At 43.0% G+C, this 23,347-nt stretch overlaps 1 long non-coding RNA gene across 2 annotated transcripts in view; it reads left to right on the top strand.

The window, feature by feature from the left end:
- Window positions 1–5,280: 5,280 nt before the first annotated feature.
- LOC139046273 (uncharacterized) overlaps window positions 5,281–23,347 on the top strand; it is a 35,890-nt gene continuing 17,823 nt past the window's right edge. The window contains exons 1-3 of one of the 2 annotated variants that reach the window (XR_011506117.1): window positions 5,281–5,441; window positions 5,941–6,068; window positions 18,176–19,357. This is a non-coding gene — a long non-coding RNA (uncharacterized lncRNA). Of the gene's footprint in view, window positions 5,442–5,940; window positions 6,069–18,175; window positions 19,358–23,347 lie in introns of those variants that run through there. The other variant, XR_011506116.1, reaches the window with a different exon arrangement.

Here is a 23,347-nt window from a genome sequence, read left to right as displayed (position 1 = left end):
ATCAGGCCCTATACAGACAAGTCACGAGGAAACTTTCCATTGGTCGGTTCATCCCACTTTGAACAAGGAAGTCCTTGTTCTTGAATTTTATGTGGGAACCACTTGACTTATCCTGAAACATTAGTTCAAACGCCACAGGAGGTGTTAGCCAGAGCACAAAAGCTGCCTTGTTTGGTCAGTAAATAAGCCAGAGTGATTCGATTGTCCAAGTCATTGCAATTGAGCGAGTGAGCAAGGCTTTCACGGCTGTGTTTGACCAGCAGACACCTTCTAGACAATTTCATTCGTTGTGATTGCCACTGTTAGGCACAGTTTCTAATGCAGTGTTCTAATCAGGAACCCCAAACAAAGGGAGAAACCCATGCACCATGTGCTGGGACTGGTATCTCTCCCACCTCTGAGGATCTGCTCTTGCATGGGCGTATCCCTTAGTGAAAACTCAACGTTGATACAAACCCATCCAAGTCTACCAGGTCGGTAGACTCCTTCCCTTCGCCAAGGCCCACGTTGGGGGGCGACATTACCTGGGCAGAAACACACAAAGCCACAAGGGGAACCCCCGACATTTTGTAAGTATACTTCTCAGGCATCTTAGCCCCGTTACAACTAAATACACCTAAAGTTTAATGGAAAATAGTGTAACGAGTTCAACAAGCACAGAGATATTTTCTTTTAATCTCTCAAAAAGAATTAAGTAAAAAAGCTTTATTATTTATTTCCTGTGAAATAATAGTTTACCATCAGTAAAATTTTACATGCCACTTGGGAAAATTTTTGACCATTACAGCTAGTGTGGTTCCCAAAATTTGGTGGCTGAATATTAACCAGGAAGATGCCACTCTTACACATAAGGGTATTAATTATAGACCAATCAGAAGCAAATTCATTTCCATGAATGTCTTATCTTGATGCAGCTAGGAACATTTTCAGCACAACACCTTAGCAGAAGGGAGCTCCAAGGAGCTCCATGAGAAAGGTGACAAGCTCAAACTGAGTTTGGTGACTAAAATAAGCTCTCACAATAATTTTGAGTTACTTAAAATCTAAAGAATGCCACACGAATTTAATGATTTTTATTATCTTTTCTTTTTATAAAGTGAAAGAGCAAATCTTTGTATTTACTCAATGGCTATCTAGGAAAACTCAAAGGTGTTTTAGGTTTAAAATATATTGTGTGATTCTAAATTTGGGGCTTCATTTTGGGGACCGCAATATCAAAAAGAGTCACCAGGAGAGTCACCAGGTTGGTCACAAGAACAAGGGAAAGTTGTCATCTTGGCTTCCTCATTAAACAGAAAGATTAACAGAAGATAATCATTCAGGTGTCAGTGAAGAATCCTTATTGCTTCAGGTAAAACAACGCAGAAGCATTGTAAGAGGAAGCATAAATTAAAAAAATGGAACTCTTAAGAATTGAGTCCACGAAAGACAAGAATAATCCCTTATTTCCTCATGTGAAAAGAAGATATATAGTGCAAGGTCATAATTTTCCTTTATCAGAACTCTTTTTTCTGTCATATTTAAGGTTTTTGCTTATTGATGTTTTTATACCATTGTGTTTATATATTAAGACATATATAAATGAGTATACTATACAATTTTTTACATTATTATTCTTATTAATGTAAGACAATGTATATGTCATATTGATTTTACCATTTTGATTCAAATGTTATAAAAAAGCAAAGGCGTTCATGTATACTCATGAATATGAGTTAAAATGATTACGTGTGTGGTGGGATGATCAATGGCACCTCAAAGATACCCACATCCGGGAACCTGAGACCATGTTACCTTACGTGGCAATAGGGACTTGACAGATGTGATTAAATTGAGGCTCTTGAGATTCTCCTGTATCGTTTGGGTTGGCCTGATGTAATTACAGGGAGGTAGGAGGTCAAAGAGGAGAAAAGATGCTTGGCTGCTAGCTTTGAAAGTTGGAGGAAGGACCCAAAGTATGCTGCTGGCCTCTGAAAGCTGGAAAAGGCAAGGAAACATAGTCTCCCCTGAAGACTCCAGAAGGGACAGAGACTTGCCAGCATCTTGATTTTAGCCTTCTGACTTCCAGAACTGTAAGAGAAGAAATTTGTTTTCTTAAGCCAGTAAATCTGTGGTAATTTGTTACAGCAACAATAGGAAACTAATGCCTATCATAACTCGGCACACATTTTTCTCTCTGCTTGAGGAATTTGAAATAAAAATTACTCATTGCTGACTCTCAAGGTTTCAAAGTCCATTAGAGATCTTAGAGATTAAATTCAAATCATCCTTCAAAAACAATACAATCATTAAGGATATTAAAAATATCAGAAAAACACCGTTTTAGAATTTACAGTAGTTTAAGTAGAGTAATTCTGGAGACTCATGTAATTTGTGGCTTGACTGAAGTTACAAAAATCAACCCTTTTTATGAAGACATCGATCATTATAACTCAATCTAATTGAAGATGTAGTTACATGTTTGCAATTTTAAACATTTATGAAGAGCACTATTAGCTTAAGATAAGTATAGGAAATTCAGAAAATTCAGATTAAATAAGTTATTTAGCATAAACTCAAATATTATGCTAACATTTTTATACTGTGGTAAAATCAGAGAGAAATTATCCAAATGGGCAAATTTTCAAAGATTCACCTTGATTATAAATATTTCTCTTATTTTACATTATGTAACAACATTAACACTTTAAATTGTTTAAAAACATTGAATGAAGTGCACTCCATCTTAGTGTGTAACCCAGTAACCAACACTGTCAGCTCACAGCTAAATCTTTCTTTTTCAGAGCTGCAATCTCAACAGGAAAATTTTCCTTAAAAGAACTAAAATATTTAAAGCATTAGCAGTTAAGTTGTTTTGTCTTCTGGAAATTCTTGAGTTCTCTTATTTTAAATTTATATAAGTGATTTTAAGTCTCTATAAACCAATTCACTTAAGGGCTCCTATAGCATTTGGAAACTTATAATCTGATTCACTGGCTTTCTCCTGTCTGGACCAGATATTCTAGAAGGTGCATGAGAACAGTTTACAGTCAACTAAAAGATGGACCATTGTGGGACTGAAATAGTCTATGTTGTTGCGGGGGGCAGATGTATTAACTGTTTTTGAATTGGCAGGCCCTGTGTTTAACAAAAACAGACATAGAAGGGATTCATTCCTTAGCTAAAAGACAGACTTAAGTCAGCTCAAGGAAAGACGGTATTTGCTTCTCTTCGCCAGATGAATCTCAGACAAATGAACGCACAACAAACCAAGACGGAAAGTGCCGCTGGAAAACTCTTGAGTTGAAATCAGGAGACTGCTGGCCAGAGTGAGGAAACCAGTGCGGGGTGCAGTCACTAGGACAGCCTAGATGAAACAATGAAAACTCAGCGAGGATGCAACGCACACCATCCCACACTCAGAGCTCGCGCACTGCTGCAGGAACCCACCCACAATGCGGGAAGATTAAACAGGAGCAAGGGGGTTCATATTTTCCAGTTCAGGATCAGGGGTGTCTGCAAGTGCGGCTGGTCAAGACAGTCTCCGTAGAACCTCCGTTCTTTATGCCTAAAAGTAGAACAAAGACCACGAGAGCTGAAACATAAAACAAAACAGAGACAATAATGAACAAACAAGCAAAAAAATGAGTCTATCAACTTGCCAAGCAAGGAAACCCACGTCAGCAAAGAAATTCTCCAAGAGGAAGAAAATCAGGGATATTTAAGTGCTGAAAAAGGGAGCTCATGGCTGTCGTGCTAATTAGGCATTGAGAACTGGCCCTCTGAATGGAGCAGAGGGAGCCCATAGGCCTGTACGCAGTTGGTTAGATAAATTCCATGGATTATTGGTTAGGAAAGAGTTTGTAGTTAGTTCCTGTAAGGATCTGGGGTATGGGGTTAATCAAAGTTCATGGTTAACAGCTTCAACTGTTTAGAGCTAGTTGTCATGAGACACAACTCAGTTTGATAGCCCCGAGGCAAGTGCTGCTGTGAGCACAGGTTGCTCATCTAGATGGCCTGAAAAGAAGGGGCTCTGAACTGTACTGCTACACTCATCTGGATTATCAAGTGGCCCACAGAGGCTCTCCCAACCAGGAAGCTGTGCCACCCTTCAAGACTAGCCAAGAAGATGTCAAAGTAACTGGGAAACAATAGAGGGCGCTCTTGCTGGCATGTCCTCTCAAACTGTCAACCAGGATCCGGGAAGAAGGAAGTAGTATTATTCCTGGCATCTGCGCTTGGATTTTGTTTGGTTCTTTGTTTCTGTGTTTTTGAGCATATAGCAGTTACCAGAAAAACATCTCTTTTTAATTAACAAAGTTATTTTTATTTGGATTAATCACAGTCCCAATAGGGGCATGCTTAGGGTTTGTTATTAATGAACCCAATAATAATCAAGCTTCTTAGAATTCTTTTATTATGGTCATTTGGGATGAAAGCATCAACATAAACTCAGTTGCTCTAAACAATACTTGATGCTAATAAATCTATTCCTGGGTGGCTTACATTCTAGCCAATCAAACGTGTTGGGTTTCCAAGTCATAATAAACTATGAATAAGGACACCACTGAGAGAGGCTATTTCCTCTTTGCCTATGTTAAGGTTAATATAGACAGCAAAACACTTTGGATATTCACTCATGTATTTAATGCAAGAATATATATTTTTAAAAGTTGAGAAAGGAACGCTGAAGAATTGTCAAGAGAATTTGGGTTTCTCAAAACTCAGAACTATAACTTTTAATTTGACTGTATGTAAATTTGACCTTAATAAACCTCACCCACAAAAAGAAATTTGGATTATTTCCCCTCACAAAGAGATAACTAAGGAAGTGACTTAAAAATAACTTCCAATATCTGTGGATAAAATGTCTGAAATTTGCTTCCAAATATACCAAAGTTGTTACGGATGCTAACTAGACTTATGGTGACGATTGTGGTGCAATATATTCATATGTCGAATCATGTTGCACACCTAAAATTAATATAATGTTACATGTCAATTATAACTCAATAAAAAATAAATTAATTAAAAAATATCTACCAAGGTTGGCAAGTAGGGAAGGGGCGAAAATGAAGCGAGAGTTGATAAATGTTGGAGCTGCGTGGTGGGTATTCATTATACCACTCTCTCTCATTCTTTATATGTTTGAAATTTTCCATAATAAAAAGTTGAACAAATAACTTATGAGTTTAGACAGGGCTTTAGCCCAGAGAATGCTGAACTCATGTTCCAGTGCCAGGCAAAAGCTCAAAATAGCAAACATCAGATAATAAATGTTTACCATGTGCTACTTTCTGAGCTACGTGCAGTACGCATGTCAGTTCACTCAGTCCCAGGAGCCCTGCAAAGCTGGCATTATTCTTCTCATTCCAGAAAGAAGGAAACTGAGGCTAGGCAGATTACGGGACTTGCCTCAAGTCCCACTGCTTGGAAGTGGCAAAGCCAGGATTCCGGTCTAGGTTGGTCTGACTCCAAAGGCTAGTTTTTGTTTTGATTTGGTTTTGTTTGGGGTTTTGGTTTTGTGTGAGTGTGTTTACAATGCTTTAATATTAAGAACTATTTCTCACATGGTTGTTATTCAGCTTCGAAAACATTGACCGAGGGAGGACACTCAGAATTTTCTCCCTGTGCAAGATGTCCTATGTGCACATGTTTTGGCATGCTCTAAAGATCCCATGTTAGCCCCTGTTCGAGCAGGTTGGTCAGGAAATGACGTTGCTGTCTTGAGTTGTCTCTCACCTCCTTGGGAAGCCTGTCCTGATCACACAGCCCCAGCAGCTGCTCCCTGCTGATTCCTGTATCCTTTCAGACTTAGTCCAGCGCTGAGCCCTAAGCACGAGGTTGTGGGAGATGCCACTTGCTGTGCCTCCCTGAGCAACCCAGCCAGACTGCAGTTTGTTCTGTTCCATCGAAGATCACAGCTCAGAGACTCTCTTCTGTTTTTTTATCCACCGGAAGCTCCAAGAAAAGCCGCTGACAAGATGAAGACAACACTAGAGAGGCAACTGAGATATAGAAGAGACATCACAGGAAGCAGGAAACCACTCTGTCTTGAGCCGCCTACTATGTGCTTTATGACCTATTTGGTAAGTAGCATATGTGATCTTGGCTTTTTCATTGGAACAACCCTAACACAAAGGGAATATTATTCCCACCTTGAAAAACTGGAGCTCCCCGTGTTTGAGTGTGCCTAGGAGGAATGACCCAATGTCCATACTTTCCTGTGATTTTTATTATTTTCTAGCAGGGTAGCCTTCCAGCTTCCCCTCTCTGACCCTCAGTTTCTTCACGTGCAAAATGGCGGTAATCCTGCTAACTAGAAAGACTGTAGCGAGGATAAAATTAAAATGCCTAGTGCTTAAATAGACACAAGTACATATCCTCACTTGGGTGAGGGTTTACTGCCCCAGAAACGGTGGCACAAGGGTCATTTCCCAGGGGCCTTCACAGCAGCCACACTTTTCCAACTGGTGATACCGTCAGATGACACTGAGGTTCTCAGCCATGCCGTGCCTCACCCTCCCAGGCTCCACACCTCCCTTCCAACCAACTCTCGATTCACCCCTACCCTCATCGTGACCCTTGGAAGAACTACATGCAGGAGGCAGGTGTCCCATTCTGTCCTCGCCTTGACCAAGGGGAGTGGCCCCCAGAATGTTGTAGGTCACCCCCGACTCAGGAACAGAGTTCTAATTCTACCTTTACAGTTTCCTGGAGTTGTCACCTGGCTATGCCAAGCACCCTTGTCCACATGCCCTGGTAGCCCCCATTCTTCTCCTATGTAGTCTGGATCATCATTGAAATCAGATAATTAATCATATAATTAGTTGCTAAAATCTACTCTGCTGACTATGAGGGCTAAGACCATGTTGTGTTAAACACTGGATTCCAGCATCTTGTAGAGGACTAGGCGCAAGGTAGGAAATTAATAATATTTGTTAAATGTTAGAAGAATAGGGGCCGGCCCAGTGGCACAGCAGTTAAGTTCACACGTTCCACTTCGGTGGCCCGGGGTTCGCTGGTTTGGATCCTAGGTGCGGACATGGCACTACTTGGCTCACCATGCTGTGATAGGCATCCCACATATAAAGTAGAGGAAGATGGGCGTGGATGTTAGCTCAGGGCCAGTCTTCCTCAGCAAAAACAAAGAGGAGGATTGGCAGCAGTTAGCTCAGGGCTAATCCTCAAAAAAAAAAAAGATAAATGTTAGAAGGATGAAACATTTTAAATGTGTGGAGGTTTCCTCTCTACAAAGCCAGATTCTTTATCCCCACCATTTTGATCCACTATTTTGACCACAGGCAAGTCTAACTACACAGCATTGACTGCTGTTTGTTCTTTGCACTGTCAATGATGTGGCCAGTTAGTAAGCAAAGTCATGACAAGTTTATGGAACAATCAGATTACTAATGTGATTCGCAACAAAATCCTGGAATCACTGATAAGAATTGCATGTGGCTTTATCACGCATTAGCCAAGAAATAATTACATATTGTTTTTTTAAAACTCCACTTCGCGATGAATATTACCAATAGAAAAATACCTATACAAATTAAACTTAAATCTATACCCAGCAAAGTTGAGACTTACAAAATATGAGGAAGAGAACTAGATTTGATAAAGAAAACTCAAAGTTATGATTAATGAAATGATGTAAACAAAATACCTACAGATGAACCAAGTGTTTGTAGTAAAACATACTTGGAAAATATTTAGGGTGGCCAACTCGTCCCAGTTTGCTCAGGACATTCCTGGCTTTAGCTCTGAAAGTCCCACGTCCCGGGAGACCCCTCAGTCCCAGGCAAACCAGGATGGTTGGTCATCCTAAAAATAATTGACCCTGTTGAAAGCAATTTGACTCTAATGCTTACAGCTATGTCACCTTGGGTTCTTATCTCAGTTTTCTCATTTATAAATTGGGGCAATTAATAGTACCTATATCATAGGTTCTTGTGAGGATAAACTGAGATAATGCACAGGAAGCGTCTGGTACATAGCAAATTCTCAAAACACTTAATAGTTATTAGTATTTGGTCAGAGTCATAAGCTAGTTAGTGGCCGAAGTGGAATTTCAGAATGAGAATTTTCTCTCCCCAAGGCTGCTATTTATTCCCCTCCTACACTATGCATGTTTATGCATATTGAATTTAGTAGCCAAGAACTTCTAAGGGTGATGGTTCATTCTGAGGTGCCCTGTGATTAGAAACAACACATGGCTACTAGATCATCTTTTGCACATGGGCAGATGGACCTGACCTCTAGGCCTTGAAAGGAACAAAGATATAAGGAAAGCCCCAACCACCAACAGGCCTCCATAATGCAGGAGCATTGGTTGTACCAGCAGCCAAAAACACTGGGCAAGGTTAAACTCAGACTCATCTGAATGCATAGCTAGCACCCAGCCTGGCTCATTCCGGGCTCTCAGTAACTGGCCGCCATTTTGAATGGGGAGTAGTGGCAGCTGGCCTATCTCAGGCAGATTCCAGCTAGGATAAATGAGAGACACTGGTTTGAGAAAGGAATTCTTGTTAAAACAAATAAGCAGCCAATCAAGGTGTCAAGAGCTTTCAGGCACTATTGTGTCACCATTTGGGCTTGAATCATAAAGCTGCCTCTCTATCTGGTGCCATGACTTCATTAATCCCTCCTATTTTGGTCATAGCTCTGCTATCCCTACCTTTGGTTCCTGAGACAGAAGGTAGGTCTTAGGCCCGAACCCATTCTGGAGCCGAGGAAGAAGTTGTAGGGTTGCGAGTGGATCGAGCAGATGGAAATGGGTGTCAAGAAGGGTCTCCATCCCCCATGTGGTCCTTGACAATGTTACGCCCTCTGGTCCCACCCATCTCAGCTTCTTCCCGCCTCCATCTGCTCTGACTGGGCTGCCTTTCTTCTGTCAGTGGAGACACTGAATCAACATCTCTGAGAAATCTCCATCTTTCCCCACCGGATCTTGAAGTGCTCGGTGCATACCCACCACTAACGGGCAGGCAGGTCTCTGAGGCCGGCGGCTTTAGCACCAGTTCTGAGGCCAGACAGGAGTAGGGACCTGCTGCTGACTGAGGTAAATTGCAGAAGTTCAGTGAGGCAATCAAGGTGGCCTCTAAAGGCAATTACAGGGCTAGGCCTTCCCAACGAGGGCTGCTGGACCAGACTCAACCAAGAAAGCCTGTCTCAACCTACCTGGAGACCTGCCAGGGCATCCAGAAGGTGTGCATTTAGCAAGCACATGCCACCCCTGTGGCTCTTCCCTGCCGGCACTCTCGTCTGCCTCTGGTGGAGAGCTGAGCTGAGTTTCAGCTATGAATGAGGAGGTCTCTAGAGGAGAGAGCGTTTGCAGAATGAACGACTTTGTGAACAATAATTCTAGGATATTATTAAGAAAATTAGAATGCATAGACTGAAAAGGGAAGGGAGTGTTTTAAAACTGGTAAATGAGATCTCGGGGCATTGTGTCTTCTGTGGTTTGTTCAAAAAACTTGGGGACACATCCGCACAGGCCCTTACTGGGTGGGCAGGTGGGTCTGGTAGATGATGCTCGTGTATAGGTGGTGAAAATACTCCGATATGAAACGGTGGTGGCGGTGTAAAATGGCACAACTCTTAAAATCCGCTGACCGATTTAAAGAAAATCTTTACAAGTAAAGTAAACAGTAACAGTAAATAGTAAGACAAGTGGCGCTTGAACATTGCAAAATTGTGAAAGTGTCCATGAATGGGGGAGAAGTGGGAAAGATTGTCTTTAGAAATTATCCTTTCCCTCTGTCCTGCCTAATGGGATTTGAGGTCTCCTAGATAAAGGCCAGATAAAGACTCCACTTGAGGAATGCCTTGGACTCTCTCCTCCCGCCCTCCCTCCCTCCGTCTCCTGCATTCTGAACCTCAGGGCTCTGACAGGGTCCCGGAAAGTCAGGGTAAAGCTTCCCTACCACATCCTGTTGGAACATTCCATAGAAGCTACTGTTATTAGGTGTGTTCACTCTGCGGCTTTCCAAAATAAAGTAAAATAACACAGGTTTAATTTTGAAATGAACCCAGCCCTCCTCCTTCCTGCCCAATCTGACTTGAGTGTCTGCATTTAATTAATTGGGCTTGTTGCTGATCGATCAGCCAATGTGCACAAACAATTAAGTGCATTACTCGGGTACACCCATATGGGCTCCTAACCTATTATGCTTGGCAAATTTGGCCAAACAAAATTAGAGATGCCGTTTCCAAATCTGGTTCTTCCATCTCTATTGCACTCACTCTTGGTGAAAAACGTGCAGGGCAGAGTTGATTTACACATTCAGCCTTTTATGATGTTCTGATGTTTTCGCCCTAGATGTCCTGGTTTTGAGAAACATGAAAACCTTCTTCCGTTCAATTTGATTCAGTTCATTTCAGCACCTATACATGGCCCCTTTGAGGAACAATCTTCATGGGTTTCAAAGCCCCTTTCCCAGCATTCACTGTGCACTGAGCGCTCTGCAAGGTGTGCTACTATCTTGTTCTAGCTTGGTCACTTCCTGACATTTATTGCCCAGGGAATAATTTTCAGATCTATAGTCTTTTGAAATGAATATATAGACATTTTTGAAATCAAGTCTGTTTTTGTTGTTAATGTCGTTTAATTCTATATACTCTGCTTGCCTTCCCAACAAATTCTTTGCAATTTCCTTGGAGTCTGTGAGAGTCTTCAAAAATAAAAGACTTTGGCTTCCCAGAGGTGATACCCGTCAGACCTGTGCCAAGGAGACTGGTCTTGCCCACATGTGTGGTGACTGGGTTGGGGTTTAGGGTGGAGCTGAGGCCTTGGAGAAGGAGCTGGTAATCTGGATCTCTGGGCTACAGCTCATGACATCAGGAAGTAGGAGAGTGATCTGTAGAGTTCCTTTCGTACAGCTGCAGCAGATGTCAGGCCAAAGATCTAAGTTTGTAGGAAGCAGATAAAAGGGAGCAAAGGGGAGGTGATTGCCCTCAGGGATAGAGGAAACTGCCATGTCTCCATCATCTTGCGGAAGGGAAGACCGGGGACAAAAGCTTTCATTTAAAGAAGGATTAATGCAAAATGTCTGTTCATATCCTCTGCCCATGTTTTGATGGGTTTTTTGGGTTTTTTTTCATTGAGTTGTATGAGTTCTTTATATATTTTGGAGATCAACCCTTTGTCTGATAAATGATTTGCAAATATTTTCTCCCATTTGGTGGGTTGTCTTTCCATTTTGTTCATGGTTTCCTTTGCTTTGCAGAAGCTCTTTCGTGTGATGTAGTTCCGTTTGTTAACTTTTTCTTTTATTTGCCTTACTCTAGTAGACATGGTATTCGAAACGATGTGGCTAAGACCAATGTCAAAGAGTGTACTGCCTATATTTTCTTCTAGGAGTTTTAGGGTTTCAGGTCTTACATTCAAATCTAATCCATTTAGAGTTGATTTTTGTGTATGGTGCAAAATAATGGTCTACTTTCATTCTTATGCGTGTAGCTGTCCAGTTATCCAAAGAACTTGAAATCAATGATCCCAAGAGATTTATGCACCCCTATGCTCACTGCAGCGTTATTCACAATAGCCAAGATGTGGAAGCAACCCAAGTGCACATCTATAGATGAATGGATAAAGAAGATGTGGTATGGGGCCGGCCGGGTGGCGCAGCGGTTAAGTGCACACATTCTGCTTGGGCGGCCCAGGGTTGGATCCTGGGTGCAGACATGGCACCGCTTGGCAAGCCATGCTATGGCAGGCATCCCACATATAAAGTAGAGGAAGATGGGCATGGATGTTAGCTTAGGGCCAGTCTTCCTCAGCAAAAAGAGGAGAATTGGCAGCAGATGTTAGCTCAGGGCTGATCTGCCTCAAAAAAAAGACTGTGAGCTTGTTTCTAGGAATTGTGTTTGAATCACACTTCTTTCCCTGGCAGACGCTTGATCTGGAGACTGGTACATGGGCTGTTCTCAAGGTTCATTGAATAAAACAAAAGTTCGTTTGAGTTCCTGGGAGGATTAAATGGTCTGGCCTTTAGGAAGCATGCAGTTTAAGACCTAGGAACCCATGAAAGTAATGCCGTGTTAAACATCTTTAGATCCTTCGAACAAACAAGGGAGGCAAAGACATGAAATGATTCCCTTGCTCTTCGGTCAGCTCCTAATCAAGCCATGGCCAGGGGAAGCGTGGGATCTGGAGATAAGGAGGGGGAGGCCCTGCCCCCCCAGAGCTCACCATTTAATGAAGGGGCACCTCAAGGAGGAAAGATATGTAGACAGACATCTCCAAGAAAGGACAGAGGAATGTGGGAAGTTCCCCAGAGTAGTAGAAGCGAAGTGGCAAAGAGCCTGTAAGCCAAGTTAGAAGGGAGGGGAAGAACCATAAATGAAGGTTGGGGAGCTGCAAGAGAGAGTCTCCTGAGAGTGGGAGAGAGTGGTGTAAATTAGCGCTTCTCCAAGTTGACCGTGCACCGGAGTCACCCAGGGGTCTTGTTCCAAAGCATGTTCTGACTCAGTCAGGAGAGGGTGGGGCCCGAGGTCCTGCATTTCTACAAGCTCCCGGGGGAGGATACACGGCTGGTCACGCTGGAAAGCAGGATTTAGGGTAAGGAGGGAGGAAGTCCAGGATGTTCTTGGAGGCCTTCGGCTAGAACTAAAAATGGTAAGAATGTGACATTAAAACCGTAACTGAATTCCAGAGGGACTTAAACATCAGCATAACTTGATAACATTGCTTGTTCTGGGCCTTTCCTACAAATCTAGCACTGTGGGGTGGTTTGTTTACGGTGACAACAACCAGGAAGATTTATTGAGCTACTGTTACTTACAGGCACTTTTCTAGGGGTTGGGGCTACAGCAGTGACCCACACAAACCAAAGTCCTTGCTCTGGTGGAGGTGACATTCTAGTGAGGTGTGAAAGACAATGAATATTGAAGATAATAAATAAGTAAACGATACAGTATTAGATGGTGATAAATGCCATGAAAAAACAGAGCAAGGAAACGGGGATGGGGTGGCAAGGGTGCATTTCACTTTTAAGTAAGGTGATATGCATAAAGATATGGGGAGATAAAATGGTTAACTATGTGGGTGTGGGGGGAAGAGCATTGCAGGCAGAGGGAACCACCGGTGCGGGAGCCCTGAAGTGTTACAGAGAAGCTAAAGCCCAGAGAGGTGAGGTAAGTTTCCCAGGATGGAAACCCAGGCCCGACACGGGTTCAGATCTCAGCACTGTTCTGCTCCCTTTCTCGGTCTAGCAACATATGGTCTGTGGCTTCACGATGAGCCTCTGGCAGTAAAAATGGCTGTCACTCCTTTGCCAGGCACGGGTCACTCCCCTACTGTGCCTTCACTCTGCGGGAGGGTCGGGGAGGTGTGCACAGCCAGGCCAGGTGGAAAGGGCCCTGCTTCACCTGGGCCAGCCCTCACCCTCCGCTATCATCAGAAAGCCTCTCCATTGCTTCCTACCTGGGCTTCCTTACCATCCAGCTGTGTGACCACATGGAGTTTAGTTAACCACTCTGAACTTCAGTTTCCTCATCGACAGATGGAGATACCTCACAGAGCTGCTGGGAATATTAGATGAGAAAATGTATAAAATAGTAATGCCTACCGTTTATTAGCCATCTACCATGTTCCAGGCACTGCACTAAGTACTTTACAGATATTCTTAGTTAGTCCTTAAAGCAATTAGGTTCTATTAGTGGTGTCCATTTTTTTTTTTTTTGGAAGATTAGCCCTGAGCCAACTGCTGCCAATCCTCCTCTTTTTGCTGAGGAAGACTGGCCCTGAGCTAACACCTGTGCCCATCTTCCTCTACTTTATATGCGGGACGCCTACCACGGCATGGCTTGCCACGCGGTGCCATGTCCACACCCGGGATCTGAACCGGCGAACCCCAGGCCGCCCAAGCAGAATGTGCGCACTTAACCGCTGCACCGCCAGGCCGGACCCAGGTGTCCCATTTTGATGATGATGAAACCGAGGCTTAGAGAGAAGTGACTTGTCTAAGGTCAGTGGTTAAGAAGTAATGAAGCTCAGAGAGAAACTTGGGAAGGTCTAGCCCCGTGGGCCATGTTCCTAACCACTTATGCTGCCTCACTGGCTCTACGCGCTGCTGTTATGATCAAACAGCTAAGAAATGCATGGAACTTGAACCTTCTCTGCTGCTCATGCAGAATGATCTTTATCAGTTCTAGAAATAGATTTCTAGGACAACTTCTTGCCAATTTAAAGCTAAGGACTTCAGTGCTAAGAATGGTGGTAGAGAGAGAAGAGCTTATCTTCTAGTGGGAGAGAAACAGCTAATAAATATTTAAATTCATTAATTAAGATAAGCCTGGAGCATCTTCTTGTGCCAGAAATAAATTGCAGAATAAAGGAGAATGAGGAGACAAGAGCAACACAATACGTGACTCTGGATTGCCACAGAATTTGCCACAGAAGACATTTTGAAACAATTTGTAAAACCTGAATATTAGATAATGGTATTGGGTCAATGTTAAATTTCTTGAGTGTGCTAATGGTCTTGTGGTTATGAAAGAGAAGGTCCTTGTTCTTAGGGGTGTTTAGGGGTAAAATGCTGTGATGTGTTTAGGGGCAAAATGCTATGACGTCCGCAACTGACTCAAATGGTTCAGCCACCTCACCCCCCAAATTTTATACACCCATGTGGAAGATGAAGCACATTTGACAAGATGCTGACACTTAACTAATCTAGGAGAAGGGTTCATTCTACTATTCTTGCAATTTTCTATAGAGTTGAATTTGTCATAAGAAAAAGTTGAAAACACAAAAACAAATAACTTTGAATAGTGACAACTGCTGTGAGAATAGAATGGGATCATGGGATGGAGCTGAGCTCGCGAACACGATAGCGACCAGCCGTATGTATAGCTATTTGAATCTAATTTTAAGTTTATTAACATTAAGGAAACATTAAAATCCAGGTCTGCAGTCACGCCTGCCACATTTCAAGTGCTCGATAGTGGGCACCAGGTTGAACAGCGCAGATACAGAGATTTCCATCACGGCAGAAAGTTCTATCGAATGGTGGCAGGAAGAAAAGAGGGGCAGAAGGGAAGCCCTCTCGAGGCGATGACGCCTGGCTGAGACCTGAATGATGATAAGAAGGCGGTCTTATGCAGATCTGCGAGGCAGGGGGAAGCGTTGCCGGCAGAAGGAACTTCAGGTGCAAACATGCTGGAACTTCTGTTTTAGAGGAACAGAAAGACCAGTGTGGCTAGAAGAAGATGAACAAGAGGGAGGATGTTAAAGGAAGAAATTGTTCTGCTGGGCAGGGTGATACTTTGTGACTTACGAGGTTAGATTATAAAAGGGGATAAAAGTTCTGCCTGGTTCCTGTTGACACTCACTCTTAGAACCCAGACATCATGTGAAAGGAAGCCCCAAAGAGCAGCCCATGGAAAGACCTATGTGGAGAGGGCCAGAGGCCTCAGCCTATAGCTGCGCCGCTCTCAGGTGATGGCCAGCATGCAGGTGGCTTGGAAATGGATCCTTCAGCTTCAGTGGCTCACCCCAGCTGACCCTGCGTGGAGCGGAAACTAGCCATCCCACTGAACCCTGCCCAAATTGCAGAATCATGAACAAAATAAACGAATGCAGTTGTCTTAAGTTACAACACCTTGGAGTAGCTTGAATCCACAACAGCAGATAGTTGACACAGAGAGACGTGTGCAGGAGGTCACCCAGCTAGAAGTGGTGGAGAGGAGATTAAACCTAGCCCCTTGCTTTTCAGCTGCACTGAGAGTCAGCTATCCCATCTTTGCCACCTGCTAGCTGGGCAACGTCAGGCAAACTTGAATGCATAGGGGACACCCAGCTCAAGCTAGGACAATTAGTGCAGATGCTGCTGTTGGTGTGTTCAAACTCCTCAGCCTCCGCTTTGAAGTGTAAACATAATATCCTTTATCCATCTTGAAAATTTAATTTGTCACACCTGATTGAATTTGGGGGTTCCTTCTCCAGTAGGTCTCACACTTTATAGGAATCATTCGAGGAGCTTGTTAAATTGCAGACCCAGCTCCTCTCTCAGTTTTCCCAACTCTGAGCTTTGGAGTCAAGGCCTAGAGTTTGCATTTTGTAAAATATTTTTTCAACTTTATTGAGATACAATTGAAGTACACGACACAACACATATTTAAAATGGTAGTTTGATCAGTTTTGACATATGTATACACCCGTGACTCCCTTTCCGTAATTAGGATTATAAACATTTCCTTAACCATCAAAGATTACCTTATGACCGTTACAGTCCATCCTTCCTTCCACTTCCTGGCTAGGCAACCACCGATGTATTTTTTGTCAGTATAGATTAGTGTACATTTTTCAAAAAAAAGAAAAAACTTTATATATTGAAGCTTACAGTGTGTACTCTTTTCTTGTCTGACTTGTTTCAGTATAATAATTTTGAGATTCATCCATATGGTTCATGTATCAACAGTTCATTCCATTCTATTGCTGATTACTGTTTCATTGTATAAATATGTCACAGTGTATCATCTACTGATGGACATTTGGGTCGGTTCCAATTTTTGGCTATTGGAAATAAAGCTGCCGTAACTTGGGTATGCTTAGATGTTGAATTGCTGCGATGTTTAATCACAGGTGATGTTTGATCTTTTTAAAAACTGCAAAACCATTTTTGCTAAGCGGTTTTACCATCTTACATCCCCAACAGCACTTAGGAGAGTGTTTCGGCTGCCCCACAGCTCTGCCAACTTGGCACTGCCAGCTTTAAACATTTTAGCCAGCGGTGTGCTGAAGCCAGCTCGCACCAGCTTGTGGGAGTTCTGAGTTCAATGATATCTTGTCAGTAGCTTGAAATTGATCATGGTGAAGTGTTTACACCATAGAAATCAGGAAATGCTACTGATCCAACTTGCTCCACCTCTACCCCACCCAGAGCTGGTTGTTAAAAATTTACCTGCAAGCCATGCCACTGATTTTAGCCGCTCTGGTGGGTATGTCGAGTGGTAGCTCATTACCATTTAATTTGCATTTCCCTGATGGCTCACGACGTTGAGCACCTTCTCACTTCTTCTTTTGAGAAGTATCTGTTCAAATCTTTTGCCCATTTTCTCAGAGGGTTGTCTATCTTCTTCTTATTGAGTTGTCAGAGTTCTTTTTATTCTGAATACAGATCTTTTTCCCGACATATATGTTGCACACATTTCCTCCCAATCTGTCACTTGTCCTTGTACTTTCCTTCAAAGAGGAAAAGGTTCTCATTTTAATTGAGGTCTAATTTATTGTTTTTTTCTTTTAGGATTTGTGATTACTGTGTTCTAGCTAAGAAAACTTTGCCTACCCTAAGGAAGCAGAAATAATCTCCTATAGGTTTTAAGTTTTACATTTGGGTCTATAATGCATTTTGAGTCAATTTTTTATTGATGGTTTTGGTTAAGTGTCAATATTCACTTTTTTCCATGTTCACATGGACATCTAGCACCTTTGTTGAAAAGACTTTACTTTTCTCACAAAATTGCCTTGGCATCTGTGTCAAAACAATTGACCAAATACATGTGGGTCTATTTATGGACTCTCTAATCTGTTCCATTGATCTACATGCTTATATTTTCACTAATACTGAAACTATTTTGATTGCTGTAACTTTATAGTAAGTCTGGAAAGCAGGTAAGATAAGCTAGCCAACTCTTTTTCTCTTTTAAAATTGCTTTTGTTATCCTACACCCTTTGTATTTCCACATAAATATTAGGATCAGTTTGTCAATTTTCACTAAAAATCTTCTGGAATTTTTACTGGGATGGCATTGAATCTATAGTTCAATTTAGGGAAAAGTAGCATGTGAATAATATTGAGTCTTGCAAACCATAAAGGTGACATTTTTCCATTTATTTAAGCCTTTCTTAATTTCTCTCAGCAATACCTTGTAGTTTCAAACGTAGAGGTCCTGGATGTCTTATGTTAGATTTCTTCCTAGGTATTTAATATTTTTTTGATGCTACCATGCATGGGATTGTTTCCTTAATTTCATCGATTGTTTGATGTTAGACATGATGCAATTAGTTTTTGTATATTAACCTTGTATTCTGCAACACTGCTAAATTCATTTATTATCAGTTTTCATGCTTGTTCTTAAGACTTCCTTGGATTTTCTCCGTAAAGTGTCACAGCACCTGGGAGCAGGGATAGAGTTGTTTCTTCCTTTCTGAGTTTTACGCCTTTCCTTTCTTTTTCTTGCCTTATTGCAGAAGCTAGAATACTGCTGAACAGGAGTGGTGAAAGCAAGCATCCTTGTCTCGTTCTGCATCTCGGGGGAAAATAATTCAGTCTTTCATCATGAAGTATGATGTTAGCTATAGATTTTTTATAGATGCCCTTTAGCAGTTTGAGAAAGTTTCCTTTGATTTCTAGTTTGCTATGCATTTTTAATTTGAATGAGTGGAATTTTTTTTCAAATACTTTTCTTGCATCTATTGAAATAATCGGACTGTTTTTCTCCTTCATTCTGTTACTTTGTTGAATTACATTTACATATTGATTTCAAATATTAAACCAAGCTTTCATTCTGGGGATAAACTCTACTTGGTTGTGATGTATTATCATTTTAACATATTGTTGGATTCGATGTATTACTTCGTCAAGGATTTTTGTGTCTATATTTATGAGGAGTATCTGTAACTTTTCTACAGTGTCTTTATCAGATTTCGGTATGAAGGATATACTGGGCTCACAAAACAGCTGGGCAGCGATTCGTCCTTCTCTATTTTTTGAAAATATTTGTGTAATATGAGTGTTATTTCTTCCTTGAATGTTCAGTGGAATTCACCAGTGAAACCATATGGTCCTGAAGTCTTCTTCTTAGGAAAGTTTTTGATAACTAATTTTTTCAATAGGTATAGGGCATTTTAGATTTTTCGTTTCTTCTGTCAATTTTGATAAATTCTATTTTTCAAGACATTTATCTATTCTATCTAATTTATTGAATTTTTTAGCATAGAGGTGTTGATAGTATTTTCTTATTATCCTTCTAATGTGGTGATACTCCCTTCTTCATCTCTGATATTGGTGAGGATAGTCTTTTTTTTCTTGGATTAGTCTAGTTAGAGGTTTGCCAATTTTGTTGATTATGTTTAGAAAACCAAATATGGGCTCTGCTAATTTTCTGTGTTGTCTCTCTGTTTCGTATTTCACCAGCATCTGGTCTTATCATTATTATTTCCTGCTTTATATTATTTGATTTACTTTGCTCTTTTTTCCTATTTCCTTAAGATGCACCCTTAGGTCATTGACTTTAGACATTTCTTCTTTTCTAATATAAGCATTTAAAGCTACAACTTTCCCTATGAACACTGCTTAACTGCAACCCATGAATTCTGATATGTCATATTTTTGTTGTCTTTTAATTAAAAGTATTCTCTCATCTCCTTTGTAATTTAGTCTTTGGTCCATGAATTACTTAGTGATGTGTCATTTAATTTCCAGATATTTGGGGTTTTCGCAGATATCTTATTACTATTGGTTTCTAATTTAATTCCATTGTGGTCAGAAAATACTGTTTGCATGATTTTTTTTTTGTTTTAAATTTATTGAGACCTGTTTTATGGCCCAGGATGAGGTCTTTCTAGACAAATGTACCATGGGTACATCCCTAGCTGGATGATTACTTAATCTTTCTGGTCTCAGTTTCCTCATCTATAAAGGGGGGTGATGGCAATAGTATTTACCTCAAAGGGCTGGTATGAGGATTAAAACAGGTAACATGAAAAGTACCAAGCACAGTGGCTGGCATATAATGCACATTCAATAAATGTTAACTCTATGATCAGTACTATTCTTACTCAAAAGGTCAAAATCCTACTAGAGGAAAACAAGCTTGGTTCTATTCTGGGCTCCGCCAGGGTGTCCTTAGGGCTCCCCAGTCAAATAGCTCCTCTGTTAAAATAGCTCCAGAGTCTTCCCACTGCCTTCTGAGCAAATGCAGAATATCCTCGTCTGTGGTCCTTGGGGCCCTGTGCACCCCTGCCCCTACTGACCTCACTGACCGCCTCTCCTCCACGCCCCCTCAGGCTCACCCTCACCAGCCACCCTGATCTTCAACAGTCCTTCAACACTGCAAGAGGAACCTTTCCTGCTCTGGGCCTTTGCACATGCTGCTGTCTCCATCTGGAAACTTCTCACTCTCACATTCTTAGCTTGCTAACTTCTGCTCCCCCTTCACACCTGTCTTAGTCCATTTGGGCTGTTATAGACTGGATGGCTCACAAACAACTGAAATTTATTTCTCATAGTTCTGGAGGTTGGAAGGCCAGGATCAAGATGCTGGCTGATTGGCTATCTAGAGAGGGCCCACTTCCTGTCACAAAGAGGGCCATCTTCATATTGCATCCTCACATGGTGGAAGGGGCAAGGAAACTCTCTAGGGTTTCTTTTACAAAGGTACTAATCCCTAATCACCTCCAGAGGCCCCATTTCCACACACCATCACATTGGGCGTTAGGTTTCAACGTATGAATATTGAGGGAGAAACAAACATTTCATCTATGACACCACCTCAGCTCGAATGTGGCCCTCTCTGACAGCACAATCAGTATTCAGTCCATTCGCCGTTCTCTTTTCTAACACCACGGTTTTTCCTTCAAAGCATTTAGCACAGTCTCTATGTGTACACTCTTCCCCGCTAGACCATGTGCACCAGGAGGGCGGGACTTCACCTGCCATCCAGAGTCTAACACTGTGCCTGGAAAGGAGAGTAGTCAGTCAGTAAACACCTGAAGAGTGAATGACTGTTCTAAATGCCGGGAAAGGGACCCAGACAAGTCATTTTACTCATTTGTGCTTTATTTTCCTCATGTGTAAAATGGGTGCCATCATCCCTCCCTCAGTGTTATGGAGAAAAATTTTTTTGCGTATGTTCAGTATAAGTTTTAAAAGACATCCAGAGAGGGGCTGGCCCCATGGCCAAGTGGTTAAGTTCACGTGCTGCGCTTCGGCGGCCCAGGTCTCACCGGTTCGGATCCTGGGCACGAACATGGCACCACTCGTCAGGCCATGCTGTGGCGGTGTCCCACAAAGCACAACCAGAGGCACTCACAACTAAAACATACAACTATGTCCTGGGGGGCTTTGGGGAGAAGAAGAAGAAGAAAACAAAAAAAAAGACTGGCAACAGATGCTAGATCAGATGCCAATCTTTAAAAAAAAAAAAAAGACATTCAGAGAAATACTCAAACAAGAAAGCCACCGTATAGTGTACAAATGTCCACTGTCACGTTATAGAAGTGAAAACTTTTAGAAGCAGTGTAAAACATCACGCACAGAGAGCTGATTAACCAATCACAGCACATCCACACAACACAGGACCGCGCAGCTGCTTAAAAACGTGCAGCTCCTTGTGACAGAAAGCTATGTCAGAGAGAAATGAAGCTGAAGAAGAGCGTACCTAGTAAGCACTCACTTTAAAAATGCACATTTTCTAAAACAGGAAATTTTGGGCCGTGTTTCTTTCTTGGGGATGAGACTGGAAATGAGGAGAGATGTACTTCTCACTTTAAGCTGGTTTGGAATTTTTACTATGTGCGTGGATTACTTTTGTAAATAATTAATTCATTAATGCTGCTCAGCTGGTGGTGAGCAGTCAGTCGGTGAGCAGGAGCAGAGCAGAGCTCCTCCCCTCAGTCTAGACGCCCAGTGCTGAGCTCCAGATCATTCGACAGCACCGCACAGGCCCAGAGCTGAGGGCCAACATGCCGTTCAGCAGGCTTCCCCATCCTGGCCCATTCCCCATGCCTTCCCCAGACCACTGCAGCCGCTTCGAAAAACAAAACAGACAAAAGCAGCCCTTTCTGGGTGGTGAGGGCAGGTGGGCGGCAGCAGCGGCTGGCAGCCGGGAGCCTGATTTCCTACCTCGGCTCCGATGCCCTTCTGGGAGGGTTCTCCAGACAGCCCTGGCTGCAGCTGGTGCCACAGGTGCCGGGCCTAAGGAGTCAGCAATAAATCATTAGCAGATCGGCCCACAGATCACTTGCCCTTTTGGGGCGCTGCCTGGCACTTCCCAAGAGGAAGAGATTTATCAGCGTTTGGCTGGCTGCCTTGCGCTCACGCAATCGCAGGCTCCCAGCAGGTCGAGCCCGGTGGTTCCTCCTCCTCAGACACAGGGCTGTGCCAGACGAGGTCCAAGAAAACCAAAAGAAGGTCACGGGCTCAGGAGACACGGTAAGAAACACTCGGCATAGTCCCTGCCAATAAGACCAGAGGTTCCTGGGTATCCCGGGAGGGGGGCAGGTGAGAAGAGTAAGACAGCCCTGACTCTGACCGCATGAACTCTGGACAGCCCTCAGGCCCAGGCTCACGCCCTCCGCTCAGCAGAGAGCAGGCCCTGCCCCTCATTTTCCCTGTAACCAAAGGTTGGCCTCACTTTGATCTCTGTTCTTCCCTCTCGCTGTTCACACTGGGACGGCGCCTTCGAGAAGCTATCCCAGGGCAATTTTCCACCTTTGAAGTCCCCGGAAAGCCCTGCCAAGAGCTGTTCTGGTTTGAGGAGGCTGCTGGGGCAGGCAGCCGGTGCCGTTGCCTCAGAGGGTGCCAGAACTGGAACATCAAGACATCAAAAGCGAAGGTGGCAGTGGAGCGATGAGTAAGCTCAGCTGCAGACTTTGCCCTGGCTCAGAGGCCTTCTCCCGGCCTCCCAGCCGGCGGTGGAGCCGGATCAGGGAGCTCAGCTCAGACAGCCTGGAGACCTGCCTGGGAGGAAGCCTGTGGATGCTTCCAGGGCATTGCCCTGTGTCCCCGCACCTTGCGAAGGGTGCTGATCACTCGGAGAGCCCCCAGGTGCATAGCCTTTGGCAACTCCCCTCCTCTCTCTTGTCCCCAGTTTCTTGATCTGTCAAATGAGAAGGTGGGATCGACCCCGAGATGATCAATGGCAGCCCACGGGCCACCTCAGGCCCACAGACTTGTTTTGTTTTGTCCACATGGGTGTAAAGAAAAAAGAAAAGTTGTAAATTATTTCCAACTTTTAAAAATTAGGAGATTTGATGCTAATTTCTACATTTTTGGATTCTTTGCAAAGAACGGAAAACGTGGCAGTGCAGGGCGTGCTATCCAAGATGGCGACCATTGGGCACGAGATGAATAGTAGCTGGGGAGCTGCTGCCTTTGCAAGAAACCTAAATTCCAATTGACAGCCCCACCCCAGCCTGGGGTTTTCATGCCAAGGAACCATTTGAGTCTGGGGCCCCTAGACTAGATAGTTTCATTTTATCTCAAGAGATGTGTTGCAGGAGCCCTTACCGTGTACCACAGACTGCCCTAGAAAGACAAAGGTGAAACAGGTAGACGTGGCGTAGCCGCTTCCCTCCTAACAGTCACAGATGAAAAGCACGCAGAGGTTTCTCGAAGTGTGTTTTATGGACGCCTGCTAA

Source organism: Equus asinus, chromosome 9 (assembly GCF_041296235.1).
Source record: "Equus asinus isolate D_3611 breed Donkey chromosome 9, EquAss-T2T_v2, whole genome shotgun sequence".
Taxonomy (NCBI): Eukaryota; Metazoa; Chordata; class Mammalia; order Perissodactyla; family Equidae; genus Equus; species Equus asinus.
This window is presented reverse-complemented; position numbering and strand designations above follow the sequence as displayed.